The sequence below is a fragment of the Cydia fagiglandana genome, chromosome 16 (assembly GCF_963556715.1).
Source record: "Cydia fagiglandana chromosome 16, ilCydFagi1.1, whole genome shotgun sequence".
In the NCBI taxonomy this organism is placed as follows: domain Eukaryota; kingdom Metazoa; phylum Arthropoda; class Insecta; order Lepidoptera; family Tortricidae; genus Cydia; species Cydia fagiglandana.
Window position 1 is genome coordinate 1,885,653 of NC_085947.1, and position 14,574 is coordinate 1,900,226.

The following is a 14,574-nucleotide window of genomic DNA, read 5'->3' on the forward strand; positions in this document are numbered from 1 at the left end:
TAAATCAGACACTCGTAAAAAAAAGCCTTTTGAACACAATTAAGAAAAAGAAATTCAAAGTGGCGGCAATTTTTTTACAATGTTTGACTACGACTGCATATTAAGGTATTTTTTGGAACCTCAGATGTCAATTTTTATTATGATTAGAGCAAATTTTCCGTCGGGCGTACCGTTTTTGAACTACAAGCAAAAAACTGAAAAAAAAGGAAATTTTTTCCACATCACCTTGAATGGAGCAAACTCGGATTACGCTGATTTTGAACCAAATGAAGGTATTAGGACGATTTTCAGCATGCTGGGAATTCATTTCTGGAAAAAATCTAGTTTTTGATTGGCCTAATCATTTGGATTTAATATTGATGTCACAATGCATGTTTGCTGGGAAGCCGGAGGGACGGAAAACCACGAGCCAGATGGTCGGACGACATTAGAAGAACCGCCGCATACAGAACCTCATGAAAATCCATGAAAGACGCATATGTTCAGCAGTGGACGCAAATATGCTGAGAAGAGAGAGAGAGAGAAGAGAATGCATGTTTGACTTGGCCTTACAGTTACTTCACACAGAATGGCCACGCTCCACCCCGCCGGATGGCATTACCTCACCCCTCACACCTCAGCGACATCATGGTCGCCTTTTTATCACCTGTCATGTCATGCGTCACTTTCGCACTTACATACTTGTTAGAACGTGACAGGCATGGTGGCAAATGATAAAGAGCCAGCCATCTTAGCCCTGGGCTATAACCGTGAAAAACGAAGTTCGCAAATTGCGGGCATCTTTCTCTGTCACTCTTATTACGCCTTCATTGGTGTAACAGAGAAAGATCCCCGGAATTTCTGAATTTTAGTTTTCGCGGTAGGCCCTCGTTACTGGTTAGTAAGCGAACGTTAGGAATATAAGATGGCCGCGAGGGTTTCTTTGATCAAAGATTTTGCGTTTCAATTAGCAATTTGTTTTGAACCGCTGAAATGTAGACGGGATTCTTGAGGGTATTTTAACATACCTAAATGGAAAAATATTTGAAAAAATATGTAATAATAAGAGGAAAGTGATAAATCAGTAAAAACTCGTAGATGTAAACAAATATCTGAACAAAGCCTGTATTATTAAGGCGATAAAGTGCTTGTTCAGATCTTTTTGAGTATCTTGGCCGCTCCGATATTTCAGATGTCGTCTGTACGCTAAATAACTTTTTCATCACACTAGTAGGGCTAACATGGGCGGCTCTTTATCATTTGTCACCATGCCTGTCACGTTCTAACAAATACGTAAGTGCGAAAGTGACGCATGGCATGACAGGTGATAAAAATGCGACCATGATACCGCTGTAGGCTCGTAGACGTTCTATATTTTTCAAAAACGAATGTGATAGTTGCATTTTCTCCACCAGAGTGAGAGAGAGAGTAATATTGACATTTAAGTGATTCTTATTTCGAATAACAAAATAAATATTTTTTCTAAACATGCAATGAAATATTGATGTTATGTTCCTTATAATAGGCCGCGAAGTATGACGTTTCAGGTGCGGCTAGGACAAAAATCAAAGATACATGAAAATATACGGGTAGTAAAAATACACGACTCGTGTAAAACATACGAGTGATAATGATATAGGTACGTGTTGGTTATATTTTGGGTGTAGTTTACTTTTAGTTTTTTCTATAAATAAAACTTGGGTTTCGTGCATTTTTTATTTTATTTATTTCATTGCATGTTTGAGAAAAGCACTATACATACCTCGGCGGGAAATGGGGTTGCCCGCGCTCAGACCTATCCGGCCTCGCTTCGCTCGGCCGTCTATATGTCTTCGGCCGGCAACCCCTTTCGTCCCGGCCTCTGTAGTAATGTACTATATCTAATTATTTACCTCGCGTTGGTGTGATGAAAAAAATTGTGTAGGTATCACTCGATAACGTAGATAGGATCAAGATTCAATTTTGGAATCATTCGCTTGCTCGGGTATCAATTAGCACGAGTTAAACTACTACTTTGATCCCTTTTAAAACAAATAACGATCACCCATTTCTAAAAGTTATCGGATTATTCATCCCCGCCTCCAACAATTCGAAACTAATCTCAGAAATTTAATAAAGCGGTTCGCAAATCAAGGTCCAAAAGTCACCTGAGATTTGTTTTAAGTCTAGAATTTGTTAGAATTTGTCTTTGAAGGTCATGAATTTAATTTCAGTGCCTAGGACAAAAACTGTTGACAGGACCAAAGTTGAAAAGAAATGGCTTGTCTTTGTGGATTTAGTACTTAAGAGTAGAGATGCCACGAATATTCGGCAACTATTCGGTATTCGGCCTATTCGGCCACTTTGCCGAATATTCAGTATTCGGCCGAATGTTACCTACTATTTTGCCGAATACCGAATATCTGTTGCACGTACCTAAAAAGAAAAATTACACAAAAAATAACCATCAAAAACGAGGTATATGTCATATTTAAAAAGTGATCTTTGGAAGTAGTTAAACACGAAGGCTCGTTTTTTGTTGATTCCAAAATATTTTATTTTTATCATGGGTCTGATTTGATTGACTCTAACAACATTCATTAATTCTGTTCAACATAAAAATATATCTTAGCAAACGTTGTGCTTTGTTGGCGAACAGTTTTCATAATAATTGTGACTCAAAATGTTCGCACGTCATGCCGAATATTCGGTCGCCGAATATGCGGTATTAGGCCGAGAGTGGGGCCGAATATTCGGTATTCGGCCAAATTCACTATTCGGGGCATCTCTACTTAAGAGTCTCCAGTTAGCTCGGCCAAATTTGACCGTCCCATACAACTGACTCGTTCTCATTTTTATATTATCAGGCTTTATACGTGGGCGATACTGAAAGTTTCTGGATTCTGATATACAGGGTGATTCATGAGACGTGAGCAGGACTAATCCTACACACTCAGTAACTGATAATTGATCGATCACCGTAGTATTTAGGTGAAACAACCACACTTTTTCCTATTTTTTACACGACTGCCCAAACAAAAAGAGTGTATTGTTTTCAGCGTTCATGTTTGTATGTATATATGTATGTGAGTTTCTTTATTCCACCATAACTTCTGAATGCCTTAACCGATTTAGATGTATGATACATCATTAGAATCCTTACGTCATCCCGACTAACATAGGCTATGTGACGTTATTATAAAACCAATATGGCGGACGTAATACACAAAATTGCGTCACGTTTAGAAAAAAAAATCTTGCAATCCTGTCGAGTGGGGTCTCAAAATGAAGGGCCTTGAAAGACGATTTAAAATATATATGCAGCATACGCGTTTAAGTCTTATTTTGGTTAAATAAGGATTTACAAAATGTGCTTAGAAAAATAAATCCTTCTATCTAATTTAGTGAGCTATCAAATGAAAGGGTATTGACTGCTGATCATAAAAATATATACAAATCCATATGATTTGTGTATATTTTTATAAGGTAAAAGGAACTAAACACAAACATGTTCTAAATCGCCCTATTGAAATCTAAACCTGTGAACTTCGATTAAAGCGATAGGGTTTGAATAATTTATTGCTTATTGCATTCTTATATTTCTTGTGAATAAAATTGTACTTGACTACTAATTCAACCCGACTGTAAAAAAACAGATTTTGATTTAACACGTGCGTAGGTAGGTAAGTACATACCAACCTCAATCATTTCTTCTTAACTTTAGTGCTAAACTAATTTTCATAATAGTAAGAAGTATTTAAGTGGCAATGATTATACATATTATGTCTTTCTATACTTGTATAGGTCGACTGTAACAATAGAAGTGTATTGTCATTCTATGTCTGAACACCAAATTAAAGGCGCACCAAAGGTAAACTTCGCGTAGGGCCGAAAGCCCGAAGTGTCCAAAAGAGGCGTACCTACCTATAGTATAATATTGTACGCTTACCGAAGCCGAGTGCCTTCGGCGCCCTCATACTCAAAACGTTGGGCGTAGCCCGACGTACGTTGCGCGCTGTACTCTTTCCAATCCCGGGCGCCTCCGGCACCCTCATACTAAGAATGTCGGGCGTAGGTAGTCCGACGTACGTGGCGCGCTGTAGGTGTTCCAAAACCGGGCGCCTTCGGCGCCCTCATATTTAAAGCGTCGGGCGGGGCCGGACGCGTTCCAAAATCCGGCGCCCTCATACTAAGACTGTCGGGCGTAGTCCGACGTACGTGGCGCGCTGTACGCGTTTCAAAACCGGGTGCCATCGGCGCCCTCATCCTAAAAGAGTCGGGCGTAGCCCGACGTACAAGACACGCTGTACGCGTTCCAAAGCCGGGCGCCTTCATACTTAAATCGTCGGGCGTAGCCCGACCTTCGTGGCGTGCCGTACGCGTTGCAATACCGTACTAAGAGTGTCGGACGTAGGTAGCCCGATGTACGTGGCGCACTGTATGCGTTCCATAACCGGGTGCCTTCGGTGCCCTCATATTTAAAGCGTCGGGCGTAGCCCGACGTACGTGGCGCGCTGTATGTGTTCCAAAACCGGGCGCCTTCGGCGCTCTCATACTTAAAGCGTCGGGCGTAGCCCGACGTCCGTGGCGCGCCGGACGCGATCCAAAACCGGGCGCCTTCGGCGCCCTCATACTAAGAGTGTCGGGCGTAGCCCGACGTACGTGGCGCGCTGTACGCGATTCAAAACCGGGCGCCTTCGGCGCCCTCATCCTAAAAGAGTCGGGCGTAGCCCGACGTACAAGACACGCTGTACGCGTTCCAAAGCCGGGTGCCTTTGGCGCCCTTATACTTAAATCGTCGGGCGTAATAGCCCGACCTACGTGGCGCGCCGTACGCGTTGCAAAACCGGGCGCCGAACATACTAAGAGTGTCGGGCGTAGATAGCCTGACGTACGTGGCGCGCTGCACGCGGTCCAAAGCCAGGTGCCTTCGACTTTCTCATACTAAAAGAGTCGAACGTAGCCCAACGTACGTGGCGCGCTGCACGTGGTCCAAAATTATGAGTCTTTATTGTGGACCTTCAAACCCTCATGGCCATTACATTATAATTAAAAATTTCTACTTCTTTCTAAGAAGTTATATTTAAAAATGTCGAATATCCCAAATTGTGAACACATCCACATATTGTCCACAGAAAAGAAGCCCGGACGTATTCCGGAACGGTGAGCTTAATTAAAAGGTCCCAGTTCCAGAAGCTAATATCCACATAAAAAAACTTCGTGGACAAACTAAATGGCCGGGGGAAATCTATATACCTACCTTAAATCATAGTTTTATACTTAGTTTTTTTCACTAAAATGTTTAAAATAAAATAATTAATTAAAAAATTAAAAACACGACTGCTGCATTTTAAAGCGAACTGAAAAGCTAAAAATAATGTTCATATGTTAGTTACATAACTTTATGAATCTAAATTGGAATGTAAATATACACTCACGGTCATTCACAGTAAATACTAAGGGTTATGCTCATTTATGACCGTGAATGTAGGTACGTGTACATTTAATTTCTATTGCAGTCGGGGGACCTTTTCAATGAGATGCACTTAGGCACACCAAGGTCCCCCGATTGTAATTGAAATTAAATGTACACGTACCTACAGTCACGGTCATAAATGTGCATAACCCTTAGTATTTACTGTCAATGACCGTGAGCGTATATTTACATTCCAATTTAGATTCATAAAGTTATGTAACTAACATATGAACATTATTTTTAGCTTTTCAGTTCGCTTTAAAATGCAGCAGTCGTGTTTTTAATTTTTTAATTAATTTACTTTTTGGTGAGGGCAAATTTGATTCTCTACAATCTTGGTCACCCTACAACACCTAATTAATAAACATAAAACCTCTTTTACCGTAATGATAGCATTTTGATTACGAAGAAAATGAACTGTCAAACTAGGTGAGATACGAGTTTTCAAAAGTAACCAGACCGTGATGACAGTGACATTCAATTTGACACAGAATATCGGTAGTTTGGTATTCTAATTTTAGGGTGACCATGCATGTCGTAAATAAATTAATAACTTTTTTTTTCAACACGACCACAAAATTAAAGTTAAACTCACTAATACTGATACGAAACAGTTGCTTATAATTTACGAAATGCGCAGTGTTAGTCCTGCTCACGTCTCCTGAATCACCCTGTATGAGACGACTTATTTTTAGGGTTCTGTACCCAAAGGGTAAAACGGGACCCTATTACTAAGATTCCGCTGTCCGTCCGTTCGTCCGTTTGTCACCAGGCTGTATCTCGTGATCTGTGATAGCTAGAAAGCTGAAATTTTCACAGATGATATATTTCTGTTGCCGCTATAACAAATACTAAAAACAGAATAAAATAAAGATTTAAGTGGGGCTCCCATACAAAAAACGTGATGTTTGACCGAAGTTAAGCAACGTCGGGCGGGGTCAGTACTTGGGTGACCGTTTTTGTAGATAATGGTACGGAACCCTTCGTGTGCGAGTCCGACTCGCACTAGTCCGGTTTTTTTTCTAATTGGCTAGTCCAGGAATTTTCAGTATGGAAAGTAAAATTTCCCCATAATATAAAGCCGTAGATTGAAAAGAACAGTTAATCAACAGGATAAAGGCCCGGCAATACGTCGCGATTAGACTTTATCGCACGTGTCACGTGTGGCGTGCCCTTATTGCACTCGGCTGTGCTTTACTCGTAGTAGGGTGTCTTTACTACATAGTACTCTGTGGACACCACGTGGACACTATTGTAGTACCACAGTATACTTAAATAATAGTACTAGGTACAGAAGACTCACTCTCTAACAAAACGCGTCTGTCACGATCAGCACAGATATGGCCGCGACAGCGCCACGCGCGGCTTATGGCAAACCCCAAAATTGGGGTCGAACGGATGTACTTTTAGCTGCCTGTAGCAAAGCGACGAAATCGCGGAGTGAGACACGCCTGGTAGTATCCAGAAGTACCTACTCAAATGCAGATATTTATTCATCAAATATGCCACAAGGACACTTATACATGTCAAGTGGTTTTACAAAGTAATACAAATCACAAATAATTATAAAATACAGAGTATAAACCCTTCAGTATTAGGCCTGAGTTACACTTGTAAGTTTTACTTACGTAAGTAGGGACACGGCTATACTACAGAATGAGAGATGAATATCGTTATCTCATTCTAACAAATAGCTTTGTCCCTACTTACGTAAGTAAAACTTACAAGTGTAACTCAAGCCTTAGACGAAAAAATCTGTTGTAATGTTAGTCACCTCCTAAAGGGTTTAAATTCATAATAATAATCTGTTTACGCTGTTTTATTTGACATAATTATATCAAAACATATTATAAAACAAAGTCCCCGCCTCGTCTGTTTGTATGTCTGTATGCATGTTTGCGATAAACTCAAAAAATACTGAACAGATTTTCATACAAGAAAATTATTCTTGAGGAAGGTTTAGGTGTACGAGTATAGTTTGTTATTTTGTGTAACCCGTGTGAGGCCGGGGCGGGTCGCTAGTTTATTGATAAACCACATGCAAGTTTACATTTGACATTGTTTTAAGGGGCCCACTGATTAACAGTCCGCCGGACGGCACCGGCCTGTCAGTTAGAACAAAATTTTGACAGCTCCGAAGAACTGACGGGCTGATATCGTCCGGCGGACTCTTAATCAGTGGGCCCCTTTAGGTAGGGTAATTCGCCACCCCAAACCAAAAATGAATTCTATTCACCTATAAATAGAATTCATTTTAGCATAAGGTGGCCAATTACTGAAAGCTGACCAGTTATTGAAACCTTATACTAAAATGAATAGAATTCATTTTTAGTTTACGGTGGCCAGTTACAAAAAGTGGCCAGTTACCTACTGGCGAATTACCCTACCTATTGAAATGGTGGTCATCCCATAGTTGGCGTGCGTAGACGCTATTTATTACCCGGCTGCATCACTCCGTCGGCCGTTAAGACCAAGTACTGGAAGAGTTATTCACATTGCATTTAGATAACTATGCGTATGCGTATATTGAAACTTGAACCTGCTTAAAATGACCCAATGATAAGTTATGCCAAAAGGACAAGGTTTGGGTTAATAATAAATAATAATAGCAAAGAGTCTCGACCAACATCTTGAGAGACTCTCGCTAGGTGGTTGGATCAAGGGACAGATGCAGAAGGCGGTGATCTTGGACACGGCGCGGATAGTCCGCCGGTTCCTCTCTCTGCAGCCCTGACCACCGGTAGCTTGGGCCTTGCCCCGCTGCTGGCGGCACCCTAGGTTAGGTTTTTTATAATGTGTTTATATGTATTTTTTATTGTTTTGTAAGTGTTTTTATATTATACTTTTATATACATATTATAAAAACCTAGCCTAAGAAAAATGATGAATAAAGAAAATAATCATAATTTCAGTGGTTCGCGGTAGGCCCTCAGGCACCTTCTTTTCTGACACTTGAAACTTGACTTTTTTTTTTGAGACACTTTTTCTGATTTAACACGTCATTTACTGCCAGGGCGAGCTACGCGCTACGAACGTAGCCGATAACATGAAAGCGCCTACGACAGGCGTGGCTCACTCCGCGATTTCCGGCTCGATTCGGGAAATGAATAAGAGATGCACGAGATATGAAATAGTAAAGATATGTGACGTTCCACGGCAAAAGGTACCTTATGGCGGCTGGCGCTTACGTCGCATAGCGCCGCAATAATATTGGAGCGACGTTAATAATCGTAAGCGCCAACCGCCATAAGGTACCTTTATCCGTGGAACGTCACATATCTTTACTATATCGTATCTAGTTAATCTCTAATTCACTTTCCGAATCGCGCCGTTCGTCGCTTTGCTACAGGTAGCTAAAAGTACATCCGTTCCACCCCAATTTTGGGGAAAGCCGCTGGCGCTGCACGCTGTCGCCACCTAGCGGCCGTATCTGTGCTGATCGTAACAGACGCGTTTTGTTAGAGAGTGAGTCTTCTGTACCTAGTGCTATTATTTATTCTGTGCCTACGAACAGAGAACGCGGTTCGATGGTAAGTAGTGAATGTATTTAATTCTGTCGGTCTGATTCGAACCTTAATACACGTCAAATATTAGGTCTAGATTCGTTATGGATCGGATACGTCAGTGTCAAAAGTGACCTTTCTTCAAACAAAAATGTCGCTTTTGACACTGATATATCCCGGATCCATATCGTATTTAGACCTAATTTCTGACGTAGGTATACAGTAAGTAAATTAAGGAAAAAATACTCAAGCCCGTTAATGAATGCGTCACGCACTGAACAACTTTTACTATAGCACCAACTCCGAAATCGCAAAAAAAAATTACTCTCCTATAGATAATTTCAATGCCTATAGAGATTTTTTTCGCAATTCCAGGGTCGGTGCCATAGTAAAAGTTGCTCAGTGTGACCTACACTTTAATGGGTTTGAGTAAATGTTATTCATTAGTTTACATACCTCTGTATTAAAGTTCGAATTGGGGTATTGGGGAATTGGAAGTTGGAATTGGTTGGGAATTGGGGAGAAGCGCTGGTGGCCTAGACTTGCAATCTGGAGGTCGCGGGTTCAAACCCCGGCTCGTACCAATGAGTTTTTCGGAACGTATGTACGAAATATCATTTGATATTTACCAGTCGCTTTTCGGTGAAGGAAAACATCGTGAGGAAACCGGACTAATCCAAATAATGCCTAGTTTACCCTCTGGGTTGGAAGGTCAGATGGCAGTTGCTTTCGTAAAAACTAGTGCCTACGTCAAATCATGGGATTAGTTGTCAAGCGGACCCCATGCTCTCATGAGCCGTGGTGAAATGCCGGGATAACGCGAGGAAGAAGAAGAAGATTAAGGTTCGAATTGGGCCGTGTGTGGCCCCCGACTCGCCCATGTACGGAAGGCGATGGTTACAAGACTGAAGTAAAATCATGATTGCGGCCCCAGTTACTGCTTCCATTAAGAGCCAACAGGAGTGGTCATTTCTCCATACAAACGTACTCGACTGTTTCCTCCGTGGGTTTTGAAGCTAGAGCAAAGATTTTTTCAACACAGATTAATATTGTCAATATCAGCTGTGTCGGACCGTTTAGCTTTTTTGATATTTTTGTTTCTTAAGGCGCTCGAGCCCTTCAAAAATGGCCAAAATGGCCTAATTGACTATGCCGCATTGAGAGGCGTAGTATTCAAAACTGATATCAATTAGCCAAAAAATCAAAACGGTCTGATACAGATAATTTCATAATCATTTAGATTTCCAAATTTGGTTACAATTGGTTAAGTTTTGCAGGAGGAAACAGTCGAGTACGAAACCTCGATTTGTGAGATTTTTACACAGGATTTTTCGCCTTGTCCTTATCGCACTAGTTTTAGGAGCTGCTTCCGTTAGCTAGGCGGGATATTTACCTAAAATATTTTAATTTCAGCTCCTGTTTCGTCTTAATCTTTTCTTTATCTGTTTACTCATAGCTCAGAAGTCACTCAATTTCCATAGAAAGTGACTCGCGATGTAAATCGACGATTTTGTAATCGTTGAAGTGAACTTATTATTATAAAAGGGTACTTTTTAAAATACCACGTTGGTGGCAAACAAGCATACGGCCCGCTTGATGGTAAGCAGTCACCGTAGCCTACGGACGCCTGCAACTCCTTAGGCGTTTACATGCGCGTTGCCTACCCTTTATAAACTTGTACACTTCTTCTTTCTTTATCATAATCATAAATCATTATTTTCCTTATAAAGAACTATTTCCATAAAGCTTCAAGGTACCTTTTAGTTGAAAACGTCACATGTGAAGCTAGAGCGTAAATCTGCCAGGGGACAGCGGGGCGGGCAGGACCGAGTCGCAAAATTCACGTCTAATGAGATTGTTCCTGCGAATGTAGCCGATTTATAGTGACACCATGAGTTCAGTCGAATAGAGAACATTTTAGATATATTGGGAATGTACGAGATGCAGCAGTTAAGGAAATATCACTTGGTGGTATTTAACTTAACTTGAATAAATATAGCCATGCGCGTTGGAGGGTCTGCCATCTTGTGGTTTGAATCGGAAACATATGTGCACGTGTACATTGCAAAAGCAAGTACCATCTATCGTTCTTGTCGGTACGTTTGCTTGTGCATAGGTTCTGCCATCTTGTGGGCTACATCGAAAGCATAAACGACACATTTACGCCTCGCGCCAAAAATCTGACGGCTCCTGTGCTGCCCCCTATAGTACATGCACTGGGCCTATAACTTCGGTTACTAACTTACGAAGTAGGAGAAAAATTAAATAAAAAGACACGTTCAAATACCTACCTATTTGTTCTCATTAACATAACATTGTATTACTCAATAATTTTAATTATGATAATAATCCTAATATTTGTTGAATTAAAATTGACACCTAAGTTTTTTAAGTTTCTGTTTGAGCCATTGGTTGAAATGTCATATTTAAGTCCTCCATTTGTATAATTTTATATAGTGCAATAAAGTTTAAATAAATAAGGGCCACTTGCACCATTCACTAGCCCGAGGTTAACCGGTTAAACCTGGAGTTACCATGGTTACCAGTAAAATTTGACACTGAGGCAATGGTAACCGGTTCACCCCGGGTTATTGGGATGGTGCAAGTGGTAAATAAACTAACATCAAAAGCCACTATACTTCATATTCAATTACACAAACGGGTCTACCGCGATATAACTACACTTCGTTTACTATACTATACCACAGGGCGGACACGCCATACATCGAAAATCATTTGCGTTTATATGTGTGCACGGCACGTCTGTACACGCGTTATTGTGTGAGTAAGTGGCTTAGGGCTGACTCGTGCGGCGCGCGGGGAAGGCGAAGCCGAGGTTTGCCGAGGCCGGCCGAAGGACACGACGAGCGGCCCGCTGCGTTGCATAATTCGACCGAAATACGTAAAAAAACAAAATATTTTAAATAGGTTTATGTTTAACAAAATATAGGTTTATGTTTTATTTCGCTCCAATTGTTGAATTGGCTTTGTCAGTTTATAGTCCTGCACGTACTTGGACTTTCAACACGCCATTATTAAATGTACCTTATTGTTGATGCCTATTGATTATTTTATATAACATTTTAATAAATAATTATGTAAATTATTTCTTAAATTCTTAAAATTAAATTAAAAATCAAACGCGAATGTCCCGCGACCAACAAGTTCTTTTTTGTGAACAGAGTGTTAAACTAAAAATAAAACATTTACGAGAAATATCTGTGTAGAAGGTCTAGTTACCTTAGGTACTTTAAATATTAAATGTTGGCTTAACATTCACAAATTCAACGAACGGGTCTTAATTCATATGATATTATTATTTTTACGCAAAAGTATAGCCTTATTTACTGATACATATTTCGTCTCTTTGGAAAACTATATTATTATTCATTTCTACAATAAGTAGGTATCCGTACTACCCGTACATCGCACAATACACCGGCATTTTGAACGTTGCGTCATCGCGTCGCGGCGTCGCTAGCCGAACTGAGCGTACGTCAGGAGTCCGTCAGAACTCAGTTGCGGGGCGAGGTAATCCGAGTCGGGGCGGGGCGGTGCGTGTCCGTTCTGTATGATAATACTATTACTTATTCTGTGACTATACTACACTACTACTTACTTCGTTTACTTATACTTCGTTTTTTTTAGCATTAGAAATTAGGTAAATAATCTTGATGTGTCTTTTAATTGAAAAACACATTTTAAAAATATGTTACGGCAAATATGTAACAATTATGAATCTAATACGATCATTTATATTCTTCTGCTTTCATAAGTAATAGTTATTGATTTTTAAAAAGCGTTTTTCAATTAAAAGACATGCCAAGATCGCTTACCTTCTTTCAAGTTCTTTCTAATGCTAAAAAAAACGAACTATAGGTTAAACTTCCATCTCCAAACCGGAAATACATAGTAAACGTAAATCATGGCCAACTCCGTAGCCCCTCCACTAACCAATTGGAAATACATTCTCGTAACGTCGCGTGAGATCTGCGGAGCGATAGCTTTAATGGACGACCGGGGATTGTCTTACCACGACTTACCCGTTACACTGGGAGCGGGTTAAGGAAAAGAAGTTTAATTATATAAAAAAAACATTTTTTAACTAAACACTTTCACTTTCAAGGACCAAGGAGAACGTTCATAGATCAAGTAAAGGAAATGCTCAACGTCGTGTCGTATCAGGCTGTCAAGGAGAAGGCAGAGGACCGACATGCATGGAAATCACTCCACCGACAAGAGTCTAACTCTTAAATAAATGATGATGTGACTTTCAAGGACAAATCTCCTTTCTCGCGTTGTCCCGGCATTTTGCTAAGGCTCATGGAAACCTGGGGTCCGCTTCTCAACTAATCCTAAGAATTCACGTAGGCAGTACTTTTTACGAAAGAGACTGCCATCTGTGACCCTCCATTCCAACCCAGAGGGGAAACTAGGCCTTATTGGGATTAATTCGGTTTCCTCACGATGTTTTCCTGCACCAAAAAGCAACTGGCAAATACGAGTATCAAATGATATTTCGTACAGTTCCGAAAAACTGTTGGTAAAGCCGGGGTTTGAACCCGCGGCCTAATCAGGTGATTTGTCTGCTTCTGTCTCTTTTATAAAAAAAAATCCGGTACCACCTCCCGGTCTGTCGTGAGTTATTCCGTAAGAAACTGCGTAAGATTTAATTTCTTTGCCGAAGATTTAGTTGGGAGGGAATGTAAATTCGAACTGAATTTATTGAGAGATTTCGGTTAAGTTCGCGGATCGGTGTTTATCATGATTGGATCCCATTTCTATTTTATCGCTCTAATGATTTTACTAACTACTTTAATTATTAGGACTATTTGTTACAAGTTGAGATTTAGATATGTACAGTTAATACATAGGTACCTACTTATTTACATAGAAAAACACCCATGACTCAGGATTCGAGCAAATATTAGTGTTCATTTCACAAATAAATGCTCTTACCGGGATTTGAACCTAGGACCATCGGCTTCACGGGCAGGGTCACTGCCCACTAGGCCAGACCGGTCGTCATTCATGTTAGTTTGCCTAAAAGTCTCCCCAGATATATCGAAGCGTATTCGGCAAAAGTCGATAGGAAAAAGCTTCATGTCTGGGCAATAAGAGCATCTTTAAGTCTGTATTTTTATTTAAATAAAAGTAAAAAAAACAATTAGTTCATTTTCGGGTAGTTAAAACATACATTGGTTAACCAACCAAATACAAAACGACCTGATTTAACCTACATTGTTTGATCGTGTAATGTTTTCATTAGAGATGCACCGGATATCCGGTTGCTATCCGGTATCCGGCCTATCCGGCCATTATTTTACTATCCGGCCGGATACCGGATAGTGACCTACTATCCGGCCGGATACCGGATAGTAACATTGCTTGATTTCGGAGTAAACAAATTGGATTTAAGAAACAGACACGGTCATATTCGGACCTGTTTATTATTTTAAAACAATTTAATCATTCCACTGACTTGCACGCGCACTCATTTCGTACCTAGAAATGAGTCCGCGCGAACGTTTACTAGGAAACAGGTCAAACCTGCAGAATGCGCACCTGAAAAACCGAAATGTAGGTATAGTTCCGCTAGCCGAATATTCGGCGGCCGGATACCGGATATCCGACCGA

At 40.5% G+C, this 14,574-nt stretch overlaps 1 long non-coding RNA gene across 1 annotated transcript in view; it reads right to left on the reverse strand.

The window, feature by feature from the left end:
• Positions 1-622: 622 nt before the first annotated feature.
• The window catches only part of LOC134671719 (uncharacterized), a 404,925-nt gene continuing 390,973 nt past the window's right edge, over positions 623-14,574 (reverse strand). The window contains exons 2-3 of the long non-coding RNA XR_010099259.1: positions 1,206-1,329; positions 623-736 (exon numbers count right to left, since the gene is read on the reverse strand). This is a non-coding gene — a long non-coding RNA (uncharacterized LOC134671719). The remainder of the gene's footprint in view (positions 737-1,205; positions 1,330-14,574) is intronic.